The sequence below is a fragment of the Aricia agestis genome, chromosome 10, assembly GCF_905147365.1.
Source record: "Aricia agestis chromosome 10, ilAriAges1.1, whole genome shotgun sequence".
Lineage (NCBI taxonomy): Eukaryota > Metazoa > Arthropoda > Insecta > Lepidoptera > Lycaenidae > Aricia > Aricia agestis.
This window is the reverse complement of record NC_056415.1, coordinates 9,385,320-9,400,099: the sequence shown is the minus strand read 5'-3', so window position 1 is coordinate 9,400,099 and position 14,780 is coordinate 9,385,320. Positions and strand designations below refer to the sequence as shown.

The 14,780-nt window shown below is 35.7% G+C and overlaps 1 protein-coding gene across 4 annotated transcripts in view; it reads right to left on the bottom strand.

Moving 5' to 3' along the window:
- LOC121731317 (polypyrimidine tract-binding protein 1) overlaps positions 1–14,780 on the bottom strand; it is a 468,460-nt gene that overhangs the window by 402,408 nt on the left and 51,272 nt on the right. The window lies entirely within an intron of this gene.

Here is a 14,780-nt window from a genome sequence, read left to right as displayed (position 1 = left end):
TCTGACGCGAGTTTCACAGTTTTTACCTACCCATTCCACAAAAGTGCTCAACGCCGCTAAAGAAGTTTTCACTTCAAAAATCGGCCAAGTGCGAGTTAGACTCACGGACGAAGGGTTTCGTACCACAATAATAATATTTCGCCCTTAAATATTTAATTTATTTTGTTTTTAGTATTTGTTGTTATAGCGGCAACAGATATATAAACAATCTGTGAAAATTTCAGAAGTCTAGCTAGAGCGGTTCTTGAGATATAGCCTGGAGACACACAGACAGACGGACAGACAGACAGACATCGAAGTCTTAGTAATAGGGTCCCGTTTTTACCCTTTGGGTACGGAACCGTAAAAAAACTATATAACGTGCAATTAGGATAAACACTTGAACATCGTTCATCCCTGACGCTTAATAAGTGTCCCTCCTTGAAAAATCTGAAACACAGTCAAATTAAAGAGAATATGAGAAGAGGATATTATATTATCAAAACAGCAATAACACAAAGAACAAAAGAATACAAAATTAAGTTGTTCTTATCTTATTAAAAATGCGACGGACCTAACAAAATTATGTTGGCAAACGAAAAATTAATTCAATCATACAAGAGATGGATATTAAACCATTCTCAGATCGTTTGTTGTTTATAATATCCTAATAATACATTATACAATTATGGAAAAATAAAAATAAATGTCAACGTGTGAGCGGGGTTTAAAAATTATTCTGTAAAAAAATATCTATAGAACTCCGTAAATCAAATATCCATTGTGCATTCTTACTGTGATGTAAGGTATTCTATATTACTTATAATATAACTTATATAACTTTGTTGTTCTAGGCCTTCTAATTATGGTAAAGTGATATACATGTTTAACTAATTACAGATGTTAACGAATTAAATGGAAAAGCAGAAAAAGTGGACAGAGTGTAGAGACTAAAAACGGCTTAGAAAAAACGAATAGTAATTAATGAGAATCATAATAAAAAGGTGGACTTTATTAAAGTGTGAAGATTACTCCGAGAGAGGCTAAATATTATACTTCCTAAGGACCACAATAAAAAAATAAAAAAAATTCAAAACTAAAGCAATAAAACTACAATGCATGCTGAACGCCGCAAGCTCCAAGGAAATGGCGGAGATTGCCACGATAGCTGAGGTGGCTGCGATGCGGTGGAATTAGATGAAACTGATAACGACAGACAGGCTATTCAGAATATTCAGTCTGATGTAGCTGCAGTAATGCTATGTCTTCGAGCTGTAAAGAATTATATAGGTGATATAAAAGTTTGATACGCTAATGAACTAGTAGTAGGTGCTATATTATTTGTGCCTTTAATAAGATAACTATACTTAAGAGCTCACCTGACTCTAAAAATCAAACATCGTCCTTCTCTCTTCACACTCACGCTCGTCTTTCATATGCCAGGTGAAAAAGGACGGCGCGAAATCATCGCCGAGTTAGTTTTACTTGAATAAAAGACGAACTATAATGATTATGAAAAAAGTGTTTTGAGCAAATTTAGGTTTTATCAATACCTTTTTAGATATTAAAAAATATTAAAGAAAAGACAGCAAACTTCTAAGATGCAAGCAAAAATGTGTCTAAAACAAGGTTTTTTGTAAAAAAGAAACTATCGAGCATTTTTTGAGTAATCGTGTTTTCGTCTTGAGCATTTAATCTTTATGAACTGAAGTTACTTGTGTCAAAAAATCAGTTTTCTAGACCTTACAGATTTTGAGATCTAGGTTAAAGTATGTAGTCAAGTTAGGGTCATATGGGCTCTTAATTACAGTTTAAAAGTACTGGGACGATTTAAATAAGGCGATAGGCGAAATAATAATTTTGGACCTAATTAACTAAATACTTATATAATATAATATTTTTAGCGCGAGCTTCGTACAATTGTAGTAATTTTAGTAAGAAATTGTAGTAAAGGGCGTGCGAAGATTTTTTTTATAGTTTGCTAGCTTTTCAGCTCCTGATCACGAGGTACTAAATAAACAGAAAAACTTTTGAAGGTAAAATAAATAATGTAGATATAATAAATAAATAAAAACACGTGTAACATTAATTTACTGATGTAAATATGAGAAATTAGGATCGGAAATATCCTGAAATGATAAATAGACGTAACAGCGAAATGATCAAAGCGAGCAATAACTGAAAATGTCTTCACTTGAATACCTGTAGCGCATATAGTGGAAGTTGGTACTGATAATTTTGCAACGGCATTTTATGTTTGTTGTGTAGTTAAAATAGCATTTTGTATCGTAGTGCTTTATTTGTAAAGAATAGTAATGAAGTGACGTAAATAAGCTCGGTACTATGGCAACGACCAAAAGTAGCATAGATAAAGTATATGTCAGCTCTCCCCCGCTATTCCAGAATGCTTGCGTAGGCAAGTGCTGCTGTAGGTTACTTCATACAGCAACTGCTACAGCATCCGTAGTATTGGTTTTAGGTTGGTATCCGTCGCCAACTCTGTTGTGTAGTTAAAATAGCATTTTGTATCGTAGTGCTTTATTTGTAAAGAATAGTAATGAAGTGACATAAATAAGCTCGGTACTATGGCAACGACCAAAAGTAGCATAGATAAAGTATATGTCAATGTTCAATAGATGTACCTAACTCAAATGGACTGAAATTTCGAATACTGACTTAAGGCGCTGTGGTTGTTGCAACTACGTAAAATAGGTTTTTTAAATAATGGTTTTAGTAAAGGAAATGTCATTATTTAAGTATAAAATAAGTACCGTTTTAAAATTGAGAAAATTTCCTATACGCAAAGGTATATCAGTACACAATTTGAAAAATTCTGCTCGATAGAAAAAAATCTCAAAGATGACTGTTATAACGCTGTTTTTCATAATTAAATCATTTTATGGCTAAATTACACACTTTCTAGAAAAAACAAAAAATGTAGTATATGTGTCGTAACCTTACGTAAACGATTTGATATATTTGATTTGTGTAATACTAAAAACAAAAGGTGACTCCTATTTCCTATTATCAAGGCACGCGGCGAGCGCGTAACCGCCACTGTACAAAACGCGCTGATATGAATGTTATTTTAATGTCCTTTACGTCGATATTCGTACTGACAGACATCGACCTGCTAATTTTAGGGACTACTGGGCCTTAAAAACAAGTTAAAAAAACTTTGACTGTTAGTATCTAAACACAGTAGGCCGAAGTTACGCGGCGTAAATACCGCATGATTACGCCCGCAATGTATTTTAATTTACCGACGGGCGACGACGCACTATTCCGTCGCGTTTCGTCCATATTTTGTATGCGTTTGACATTGCGGACGTAATCATGCGGAATTTACGCCGCGTAACTTCGTCCTAGTGTGTTTAAGAAACTTAAAGTCGGGATGATAAGATATATTTAAAACATCATCAAGAAATTTAAATCGACTGCAAAAAAAATTACGCAATCACAAACATGACATCATCTTCATTCCGCATCAAAGGACAAATGTACAATGCGTGATACAAATCTCGCCGCAGACACCCGTGGCTCCCCTCGCTTCCTGCATGTGTCTCTAGGCCATATCGTTTTTATTACCTAACCCATAAAGTCAAAATTTGAATACCGAAACATGTGTCAAACGCGTCAATCCAAAGGGAGCGTTATTTTAGTCGCACGGTTTGAAATTTTAATAGTTACGTTCACCCTTTGATGGCACATAAGGGACTATGAATTCTTAATGTCCTCGAACCACTTAAGGAAACTTACAAGGTTTAATAGCTTAGCATGTAAGTAGGAAGTTGGTACATTATGTTTAACACTAAATGCTTAACTTTACTATCACACTTTCTAGCTAAGTTATGCTATGGCCCACCCTTAATTTTCGGAGGTCCTTTATTAAGTCTAGGATTTTCGTTAGGAGCTCGCGAGAAATGTAGAGGATCATAAAAACCAAGGATTAAGCACCTAAAAAGGCCACTTAACCCTAAATTATCAAGCAAATAAAATGCCCCAACTCAAACGATAAGAACAGGCAATAAAGAAGAGAATTTGGTACAAAAATTAGGTAAATTCGCTTTACAGAATCTGAAGCTTTGCTTGTTACGAAGTATTCACAAATTGTTTTATAAAATAATAAGGGCCAATATTGTTAAGTAGGTCAAACAATTTTAAGCAGCAAAATTATTGGTATAAATGGAAATGTTTATGCTAATTCCTATTAGCCGCTTAAACGTGCATATTTCTATAGCAAGAGCAGATTTGGATTTTTACTTTTGTAATACGGATCGTTTAGATACTCGTATTAAGATATTCTTAAAGGTTATTAACAATTTGTTTTTCAAGCGTCATTAGCAATATCAAACACTAGACGTTCCGTGCGGCTTCGCCCGCGTAAATTAGGAATTTGACAGACAAATTAGCCCACAAAAATAGCCTATAATCAGTGGTCTACTTTTTATCTGTGACTTTGAATAACATAATAAAAATTGCTTTGTGAGGTAAGCCCTTTTAAATAATTTCCCCCGTTTTTTCCACATTTTCCTCTATTTCTTCGCTCCTTCCTTGATAAATGGCTATCTAACACTGAAAGAATTTTTCAAATCGGGCCAGTAGTTCCTGAGATTAGCGCGTTCAAACAAACAAACAAACTCTTCAGTTCTTGAACTTCTTCAACATCTTTATAATATTAGTATAGATAAAAAATATTTAAAGTATATATATAGATGTTTAAGTAGCAAATGTGATCATAAGGTAGTAACATGTTTTTGTTGAGTATGAATTCAATAATTATAAAACCAGTTTCCTAATAAATCTCGACAAGAATCCACATCATATATGGTACAAACCGCCATTTCACCACGTCATAAACTGCAATATCAGTAATAGCTCGCAGTCGCAACGCGCACGGATGGATTTCCTGATATTACTGCACACTGTACCGCCTGCTAGTGGTACAAAACTACAAAATAACTTATAAATATTATATCATACTGTGATTGGTACGCTCATAGTGCTGCCAGTTGTGTTTAACCTTTTTCTAATTAATTTGGATCATCTCTTCGTAATGGCTTTTCTTAGTACCTAACTTTTAGATTCTTTTTATGAAATAAGGGGGCAAACGAGCAAACGGGTCACCTGATGGAAAGCAACTTCCGTCGCTCATGGACACTCGCAGCATCAGAAGAGCTGCAGGTGCGTTGCCGGCCTTTTAAGAGGGAATAGGGTAATAGGGGAGGGTAGGGATGGAAAGGGAAGGGAATAGGGAAGGGGATTGGGCCTCCGGTAAACTCACTCACTCAGCGAAACACAGCGCAAGCGCTGTTTCACGCCAGTTTTCTGTGAGAACGTGGTATTTCTCCGGTCGAGCCAGCCCATTAATGCCGAAGCATGGCTCTCCCACGTATGATTGCTTATGCTTGTTAATAAGCCGAAAAATGTGTATCTAAAAGTTAAGTGATATTTTTAATAGTACAAACGTCAATTAATAAATTGTTAAAACCCGATTAAGAATGGGGTCCTTAAATTATGGCACATTCTATTATGATTTACAAACCCACTTACTTACATTTCTGAAAAAGCTAAACATCTCAACTTCTTCGATGATTACTCGAAGTGTACAAAAGACTCCATTTTTAAAGAATGAAAGTTGAATAAGGGTCAGACATATCGCTCCCAAACTTCCACCTGACTACCCGAGCAATAACGACCGACTCTTTAATATTTGGTCGGGTATTGTGTAGATGTCGGATAGGAAAAATGGTGTAAATAAAAACGTCGTATTTGCTAATGTTAGGGATGTTATCAAAACATGATTTTTAAATGCGACTTTTTTCGGGATAAGTATAAAGATGACATAGTTACCAGACCGTACCAATATATTAAGCAAAAAGGTACTATTAAAAAAATCAGTACGACGTTGTTGTGGCATAGGTTTAGTTATCATGAACAAGCTTTCTGCACAGCAGCAAGGAGTACAACAGTGTTTGTATCACCTCAACTTTGATTGAAATAATCACCTATGAGAAGTTCCTCAAGCATTCAAGAAATACGCTTATCCTGACTGACGCGATAAAAATGGTGGCCATCAAACAAAGTCTCCACGTGTCATGGGGTAGCCTACTATAAAATGTATGTCATATTTACATTCACTCCCTTCCTGTCGAAAATAGGGCTTAACGAACACTGAAAACGCAGCCCAGTGGGACTATTTTTAACGTCCCCGGAGAACCGGTGGTAACGTTAGACCCTCTATACAATTTAATAACCAAAATAGTGCTCATTTTTGGAGCAGTTTTCTGTAAAAATAATTTTAACGGAAAATTTCCTTGTTATAGCAATTTTATTAGGTTATTACTCAGATTTGAAACCGAAAACAAATGTTTTAGCATCTTTTGATTATATAAAAAATAACAATTTAAGTACAAATTAGATTCAGTAACAAAATTTTGACAAAAAGCAAATTGCAATGAGAAAAGTGAAAAATAGTTTTTGATTGTTGTTTGTGCCTGTAACGTACATGGCATCATATTGTAATGTACTTAAATATTTATGACCTTTTGTGTCGCCAGGCAACAACAAGTTAATTGTGTCCACTGTCCAATGATTAGGAAAACTAATTACACAAATGGGATCGCGATTTCTTTCGGGACGAGAACACTTGACCTTTTCAACGATTCGTGCTAGTGTATAGAATATAAAGAATATTCGGCATCTTCGTTGCCGAAATACGGCTTCGTCTGATTCACCAAAACCTTTGACGTAATTAAAAACGCGTAAAATTTTATGGTATCAGACTATCAGAAGACTCTTCTCATATTATGTTGTTTACATCCTCCTTTTTGTGACTAGTGGACTAACATATAAAATTGTATCAGTTTTATTTCAATTTGCTTTGAATTTACTATTTTTCCGACAAAAATTATATGTTTCGTAGGCATCTAAGAAACATATACATATATTTTTAAACTTTTTACCGAAACTTTGTACGAGATATTTCATTTAGAGAGATTTCTTTTAGATATAAGCAGTTCCTTTGTGTCGTCTGTCCATGTTAATTGTATCTTTATGTTTTTTCTTGTGAGCAAGAGAGAAAAAATTAAATCTTATGATTCGACAGTCTATTAGCTTTAATAAATTCCAATCATAGCAAGACAACAAGGCATTGCCCGTGTAGTCTCATGACTGGTGAGGAAAGCTTCGTCGAACTGCACGTATGATGCCGACTCAAAAACCGGATATCTGGCAATTTATGATGTCAACCCGAGAACCCGTATAACGAGATTCTCCACGAATATCTAGCAATATGGAGGATTCTTCGAATTTAAGTTCAAGTTCACCGAGAGCATGAATTTGGTCAAAACTAAGGGCCCGTTGTTTGATCGCTAGTTAAGGTTACTAATAGTTAAAAACTGTTAGTTAAACTAACTATTGGTTAAACATTACAAAATGTTGTTAAGCTGACTGAAGTAAAAGTAAGTAATTTTTTACTAGTGATCAAACAACCGGCCATAAGTTACATATAATTCAGAAAGGAATTTTTCTCTGCACCAAGGGCACTAACCGACCGATTTTGACATCTTACAATATTATGGCAGTTTCTAGATCATTCGACAGACATACAGACGGACATGGAACTTTTTTCTGGATCAAGAGCTCCGGCAAACTCTACCTAATTCTCTAGGTAAAGTTCGCCAGATGTTCTCATCTTGGCGCATAGCTAACAATATTATGACAGATTTTAAGCAAGCGTTTTAAAATATTTAAATGTTGATAATTGTTTAGCCAAATGACACGTTGTCGCTTCGTTTCACGCTCAATCAGTGCGATGACGTTCTCCGTCTACCGTCAGTCTTTAACGCTCTTTAACGCATACAATTAACGTCTATTTCCAAGGCAAAGTTTCGGTAAATTATCACAAAAAACTTTGGTTGCGTCGACCTCGGTTCAAGTTAATCTAACAATAGGTTGGAAATTATTGTAAATGGGGATTTTACTTTTCTTTTTATAATAGCCAGTATGCATCACGTTAGTCAAGTAAATCTTAAATTGGTTTTACTTCTTAAATCTGTGGTTTTAACCCATCAATCCCCAAGCGGCAGCCGGCTGCCGCATAACAATAATTGAAAATCTATTGTGTCTGCGATACCCACGATGGAGGTGTTAAGAGGATACACCAGGGGCTAGAGAAATGAAAAAAAAGTACGTGTAATATCTATAGCTGTCTCCCTTACCTCAAGCCTATACCGCAGAACGCGATAGAGACAACTGCAGAAAATCCAGAAAATCTACGATTCGTTGTCCCCTGATTCCTTCTCCAAAACTTAACCGATTTAAGTACTTTTTTCATTAAAGATTAAAAAAAGGCTTGAGCTGTGTTCCTATGTTTTGCTTTTTTTGTTTAATCTAGCCAAATCTGTTTTCTGGACGTTTGAACACAGCGGAAAATCTGGCCATTTTTTTGGGTTTTTGAACGTTCATATCTTATTTAATAATTAAATTATGAAAAAAAAGAAAACATAGGGACATTGTATTAGTGGCCATAGATATTCAGAAAAAAAAATTATAACTCTACTAGTATTATCCAGGGAGGAAACAGGGGACAACGTTTGTATGGAAAAAAGAGCGGTGTGGACTCCTCTTAAAACCTAATAGCACTTTACATAAAATATTTATATATTTAATATAAAAAGTTATGATGATGAAAGACTAGTAAAATATACTAATAACAGAGCTGAAATTTCGTATACCAAACAAACATTTTATGAGCTCATAGTTGCGAAGTACGAATGAAGATCTTCAAATCATCTTAATATTATTTGGTTATTCCGAGCAGGTACGTACTAAAGCGAGTTCATTTCGGCAGTATGGAGGTGAAGGTCATGGATCGCGCACAACTGAAAGCAAACGTGAACCAGTTTGGGTGCAATGTCAATGTAAGATTCCCGCCGAGCAGCCATTTTGGATTTCGGCAACCGGTTTGAAGGTGCGTGTTGCATCAGTTATTGGATGATTACATTGTTATCCCACCGATATAATTCCCGTTTATTTTTCAAATTCCATAGATTTGCCAGGATTTGCCTAATTTTATTCATACAAATCGCGCTTAAAGGAGTTATATATAAATTTTATTTATAAATCAATGTTTCAAAGTACGAATATAAACTTGTATAATGTGCACTTTTTCTACGTTGAATAAATTAAACATTTAGAATTTTTCGCACTAAAATTCATTTTTATTGTTCTCGAGCTGTGCAATAAAAATACATTTTTATTACGGCGACTAAGTACGTGAATTGTTTTCAGTACTTTAATAAGTAACATAATGCTTAGCCCTCCGGATTAAACCCACAGTACCACCAATTATACTCATAATCGCTGGCAACGTACAATTGCTGAAATTAAAACTCCTGCAATGAGCGTGCAGTGCGGGCCATACAAAAAACATACAATCAGAGCTTTGTACTTCCCGAACATTAATTAAGACTAAGGTGCTGCGAGCGAAAGGTCTTAAGGACGAGATTGAAAAAGAGTGTTATTTTCTCATTGTAGAGCACAGTTTCGTGCGACCGGACCGAATCACTAGTACTTTGTTCGGAAAACATTGCGGTTTAGATATGGTCGGCATTAGCGCCAACAGATTTCCAATTGAACTTTGAAATTCTATTCCTCCCGGATTTGTTTAAACACGATACTAGTTGTCGAAAAGTTGCCGGTTTTTCTTTATTTGTTTTTTCTTTTAATGAAATACTTTTCATGGTTTCGTTTCAAATTCAATCGTAGTTTCGCCGACGTCGTAATTCGTGAAACGAATTTCTTCCGAAAAATTTTCGCAATGTATTTCAACACAAAAATAGTTTTTTTCTGGTTTTTTCCTTAAATAAATATTTTTTTAATTATAGAAATATCTGAATCTAGTTTGCAAGCGCAAGTACATGCTTAAGGGTGAAGCCAAACGAACGTAATTTGTGAGTTGTGAGTCGCAGAATTTCGGCTGGCAGAAATTCTGCTGCATTCGGTTTAATGAAAAAGTCCTGTTTGATTCACACGAATGTAATTTTGTAAGTGACGATTTGTATGAAAAGATATTTACGCGACCGAAATTCTGCGACGTACAACTCACAAATTACGCTCGTTTGGCTTCACCCTTGAACTAAAAAAAAATGCGTCATCTATTTTCTGGGAACTTCCATATTGCACTAATTAAGGTTCCTAATAAAGGAGATTATGTGTAAGTACACACGGTATTAGGTCGGCGGATTAACAGAGGTACGGTGGACGCTGAGCGAGTTACTAACGACGGGAAAAGTGGCTATTTCCGAGCAGTAATGACCAACGTGACGGCCCTCCATCCAATGTTCAACGCTGTTACACGAGTATAGCTCACCTCACACGTTTGAAACACTGGGGTAGATCGACCTAGCTTAAAAAGGCAGATTCTCTTTTTTTAAAAGACAATCTGTTTCAATTAATCATCAATGCACTACAGTAGATTAAGGACATTAGTCTTAATTAACTAAACAACACCTTTTGGTGCAGGGATGGAAAAAGGACTTTTTAAAATTTCTTACACATAGGGGGTAAAAAAGGAGAAACATATAAAACGCAAGTTGCCTAGCTATAAATAAAAACAATTTTCGTGGCTTTCTTCTCCTTTTTCGAATCGATTTACGAAAATCATGAAAATAATTACGACCCACTTCAAATCGCCAGCTAGAGGTTTACTTGGTGCGTAGGAGGTAATCTTGTAAAGTAGGTGCTTATCCGATTATAATAATTCTTTTGCCAATATTTTCAGATACCGAGGAGGAAGGAAGATAGATTGTATCCCGAGGTGGGTTGAGGAAAAACGCGTCGAAAGATTTATCACAATATATAAATAAAAATATTATAAGTACCAACAACTTTCGGCAAAAGTAACATATATTTTGCTGTGGCTATTTCAATGTAATAAAATATTTAAGTTTTCAAACTATTACTTATTGTTGATTGTGTCTATTAGTTATCAGTAGTTACACACACGTTTACACGTGGGAGAGCCATGTTTCAGCACGAATGGGCCGGCTCGACCGGAGAAATACCACGTTCTCACAGAAAACCGGCGTGAAACAGCGCTTGCGCTGTGTTTCGCCGAGTGACCACACCCATCAACACAATCACCCACAAATATAGTAAACAGCATCCTAACTACAGACCAAAAAATGTGTTTTAGCGAGGAGCTAAAATCGGAACTCAAGACACCCCAGTCCCTATCGTAAACTGTCACTTGAGATGTACTTACATCTTTTTCACTCTTTTGACAATGTATTGTAATGACGAAACAAAAAAGAAAGCTACCGCCCTTCCACTACAACGTCATCAAGAGCATCTTTGAAGGTCTACATGCAAAATTTCATTTCGGGTAGCGGCATCATTAACGGTTTGATTTATTTGAGATTTACAATCAAAATAAAAGTCGACGGGGGAACGTACAAGTTGAGCGCAGTATTGGTCGGTCCCCTGTCAACATCCAGAGATTTATTTAAAAAGTTTCATGCAGAACTGTTTTATATCGGAGCAAAAAGAGATCCCGACACCAATCGGAATTAGATTACAGATGATTCTACAAATTTAATGGCAATATTTCACGTTTCCCCTTATCTATATTGCGCGCTTTTTACTGGCTTGCGATGTTTCTTATTTATTGGAATTTTTTACTTTTTTTCATTGGTATAGTGTAGGGTTGCTGAGGATTCCTCTTCCGCTTCCTCATAATGAGGAAGTTCCGCAATATTTTGGGTTCCTCAAACGTTACCGCATCCTCATAAATAAAAATAAAAAAATCCTCTTCCGCTATCGCTTCCTCAAAATTGAAGAGGAATTTATGAGGAATTTCACTGCGCATGCGCGTCGCGTATCTAATCATGGCAACGCACACGCCAGAGCCAGAGAATTGTATCATTCACTCATCTTTTTTTGTGTGCGTATGTTGTGTATGTTACTGAACTCCTCTTTAATTGCTGGACCGATTTTGATGATTGTTTATTGTGTTTGTTTTGAGAATGGTTTAGATTCATAGTTAGGTCCACTGGAAAATGCCCTTTTGATTAATTTTTGTGTAATGTATGTACCTAGTTATGTACAGACAGGAGAAAGACTTGGGTTGGGTCCGCTAGTATTTATAATTTCCTATCATCCTCTTCCTCATCCGCTACCTCTTCCGCTTCCTCATCCGCATCCTCTTCCTCATCCGCATCCTCTAAATTTACGCCTCCTTCCTCTTCCTCCTCTTCCTCATAATCACTTCCTCAACAACCCTAGTATAGTGTACAGATAATAATATTATGTAAAGATTATAATTCACCAATCAGATTACCTGACCCGAACTTCAATTAAGTAACAAAAGAATGAAACTCTGTAATTTGTCTGTTTATTTAAATCACTATTTTCAGGAACATTAAAAAGTTTTTCAAGAAGTATCATAATTAAAGTAGGTACATATTTGTAAGACATCACGGAGAACAATAAATTAGCACAAAATATAAAATTCACCAACAGACAATTTAATATTTAATAATAAAAATAAAATCTGTAAACGCGTCGATATTTTTATCCGATATCAGAACTTTCTGGAAAGGGCTAGCATCGCGTTTCACCCCCAATGTTCACAAAAGTTTCAAGTTGTAAATTGAAACCGCTTTCTTAAAAAAAAACTTAAATTTTTAAACAATAAAAAAGCAAAAACATTTAAGTTAGAAATGCAGTAACTGTGCTGCTTGCCGTGCAAAAAAAGCAGTTCTGCTTGTAAGTAACATTAAATTTTCAACCTAAAGTCAAAAGGGAATAAAGAAAAAAGATTCTTTGGCAGTAGAAATGGACTGAGACGCGTCTTAAGTACCGAAACTCTTCGACATAATCGTGAAGGCAGGGACCCTTCCTTGAGGTTAGTACTTTTATATGCCTATAAAACCTTACGGGTCCAATAAAACATGATTGTTTTCGATTAACATGGACTTCAGATAGAATAACACAACAGTGAGAATGCTTCAATTCTATGGTGCAAAATCAACTAACGGAACCAAAATTAGAAAATACAAGCTTATATTTAAGAAGGTAAGAAGGAAGTCATCTTTGCATAAATAAATATTTGGTCAAGCCCCAAGCGGTCACCGGCGGCCGCGATAATAATTGAATAGCATTGTGTTGGGTTTTACCACGATCGAGGTAATATTATGGTAGAGATCGCAGACGACAGACTTTTTGTGCGATCGAGCCGCGCCATGCCGCCTCGATCGCACAAAAAGTCTGTCGTCTGCGATCTCCCTATAATTCACTTGTTTACTGTGCCTTTACAAATTGAATGGAAATTCTATTTCACAGTAAATTTTACGTAATAGAGAAGCACATAAAGTCTAGAAGTAATATATTCGGCTGAACATTTTTAATCCACCGTATCTACGTGTTCTAAACGAGTTTTTTACACTTTCTATTTTGGTTACTTTCCGATCCATTTCCAAAAGTTTTTTCGATTCTCGTTTTCCTTTTAGCTGGAACTGCTGCACGGTTCAATCCAGCTAATTAAAAATATGGCTTCTCAAGTATAGGTAACTTAAATGCAGCTTGCTTTAATTGGTATAATTTCGTTTGACTTCCAGAATAAATAAATACTCAACAATAATATTGGGGCTTGTGTAACTTAAAATGACGCGCCCCTCCCTCGTTCACAGTACAACATTTTTCATTTATATCAACTAGTGAAGTGGTGGGGTCGTCATTTTAAATTAGATTTATAATTAGACAAGCTCTACTTATACCTAGTTTGTTTTTGAAAACGTGTTAAGGTCAATTCAGACCGCAACTTGACAGACGCGATTTGACAGATTTCAATTGCGTGAGACGTCTTGCGAATCTGTCAAATCCATATAAATTTAGAAATTTATATGGATTTGACAGATTCGCGTCGAGTTGCGGTCTGAATCAACCTTAAAATAACAAACGTCATCATACAAAGGTTTCATCATACAAACTCAATTTCTTTAGACAATCTCTCCCAAAATACAATGAGACTAAACTACGAAATCATCCATCCAGATCGATGTGACGACATTACTCTAGTAAATTTATTCATACGGTCGAAAAACATTTAGCAGCACTTTAGTTTTATACGGGAATCTTCCATAATCGTTTTACATATTCATCGCGATGTCGGGCTGCGTTTGAGACGCCCTGTACGAATTTGAATAGCAAATGGCTGACATCTGCATGTTTCTAGCCGGGATTTGTATTCAATCGAGCGGATCGTAAACAATTTTGTACATTTCGGGACATTTTATCATGCAGCACTAAATTGTTTTTGGTGCTGGAGGGTATTCTTTTTTTTTTGCGGGTAACGAATCTTTTGATACAGCGTGGATGACTTTTGTATTTTTCGAAGCTCTAAGCCTCTGCTTTTGGTAAATGTTTATATCAGCTTCATATTGTTATGAAGAAACGTTGTTGTTTGTTGTTAGTGATAAATATGGGGTATCTTCGAAAAAGTAGAGGAATTCCTGGTTCTTTATGTTAAGTATCAGCATTTAAGCCCAGAATCTAAATAGTTACTACGTAACCCCTAGGCTGTTGTATCGTGGAAGATACGCCTAGGCCAGGGGTTCCCAATCTTTTTCAGCCTGCGGCGCAGTTACACGTCACAATATTTTGTCACGGCGCCCTACTCTACCTAGCTATTAGAATAAGATACATAAATAAACACCTTTAATGATTATAGTTAGGTTTGGCAGTTAAATAATAATAAGCAAATATTTATTTATTTACCTGATTTACATATTAATCTA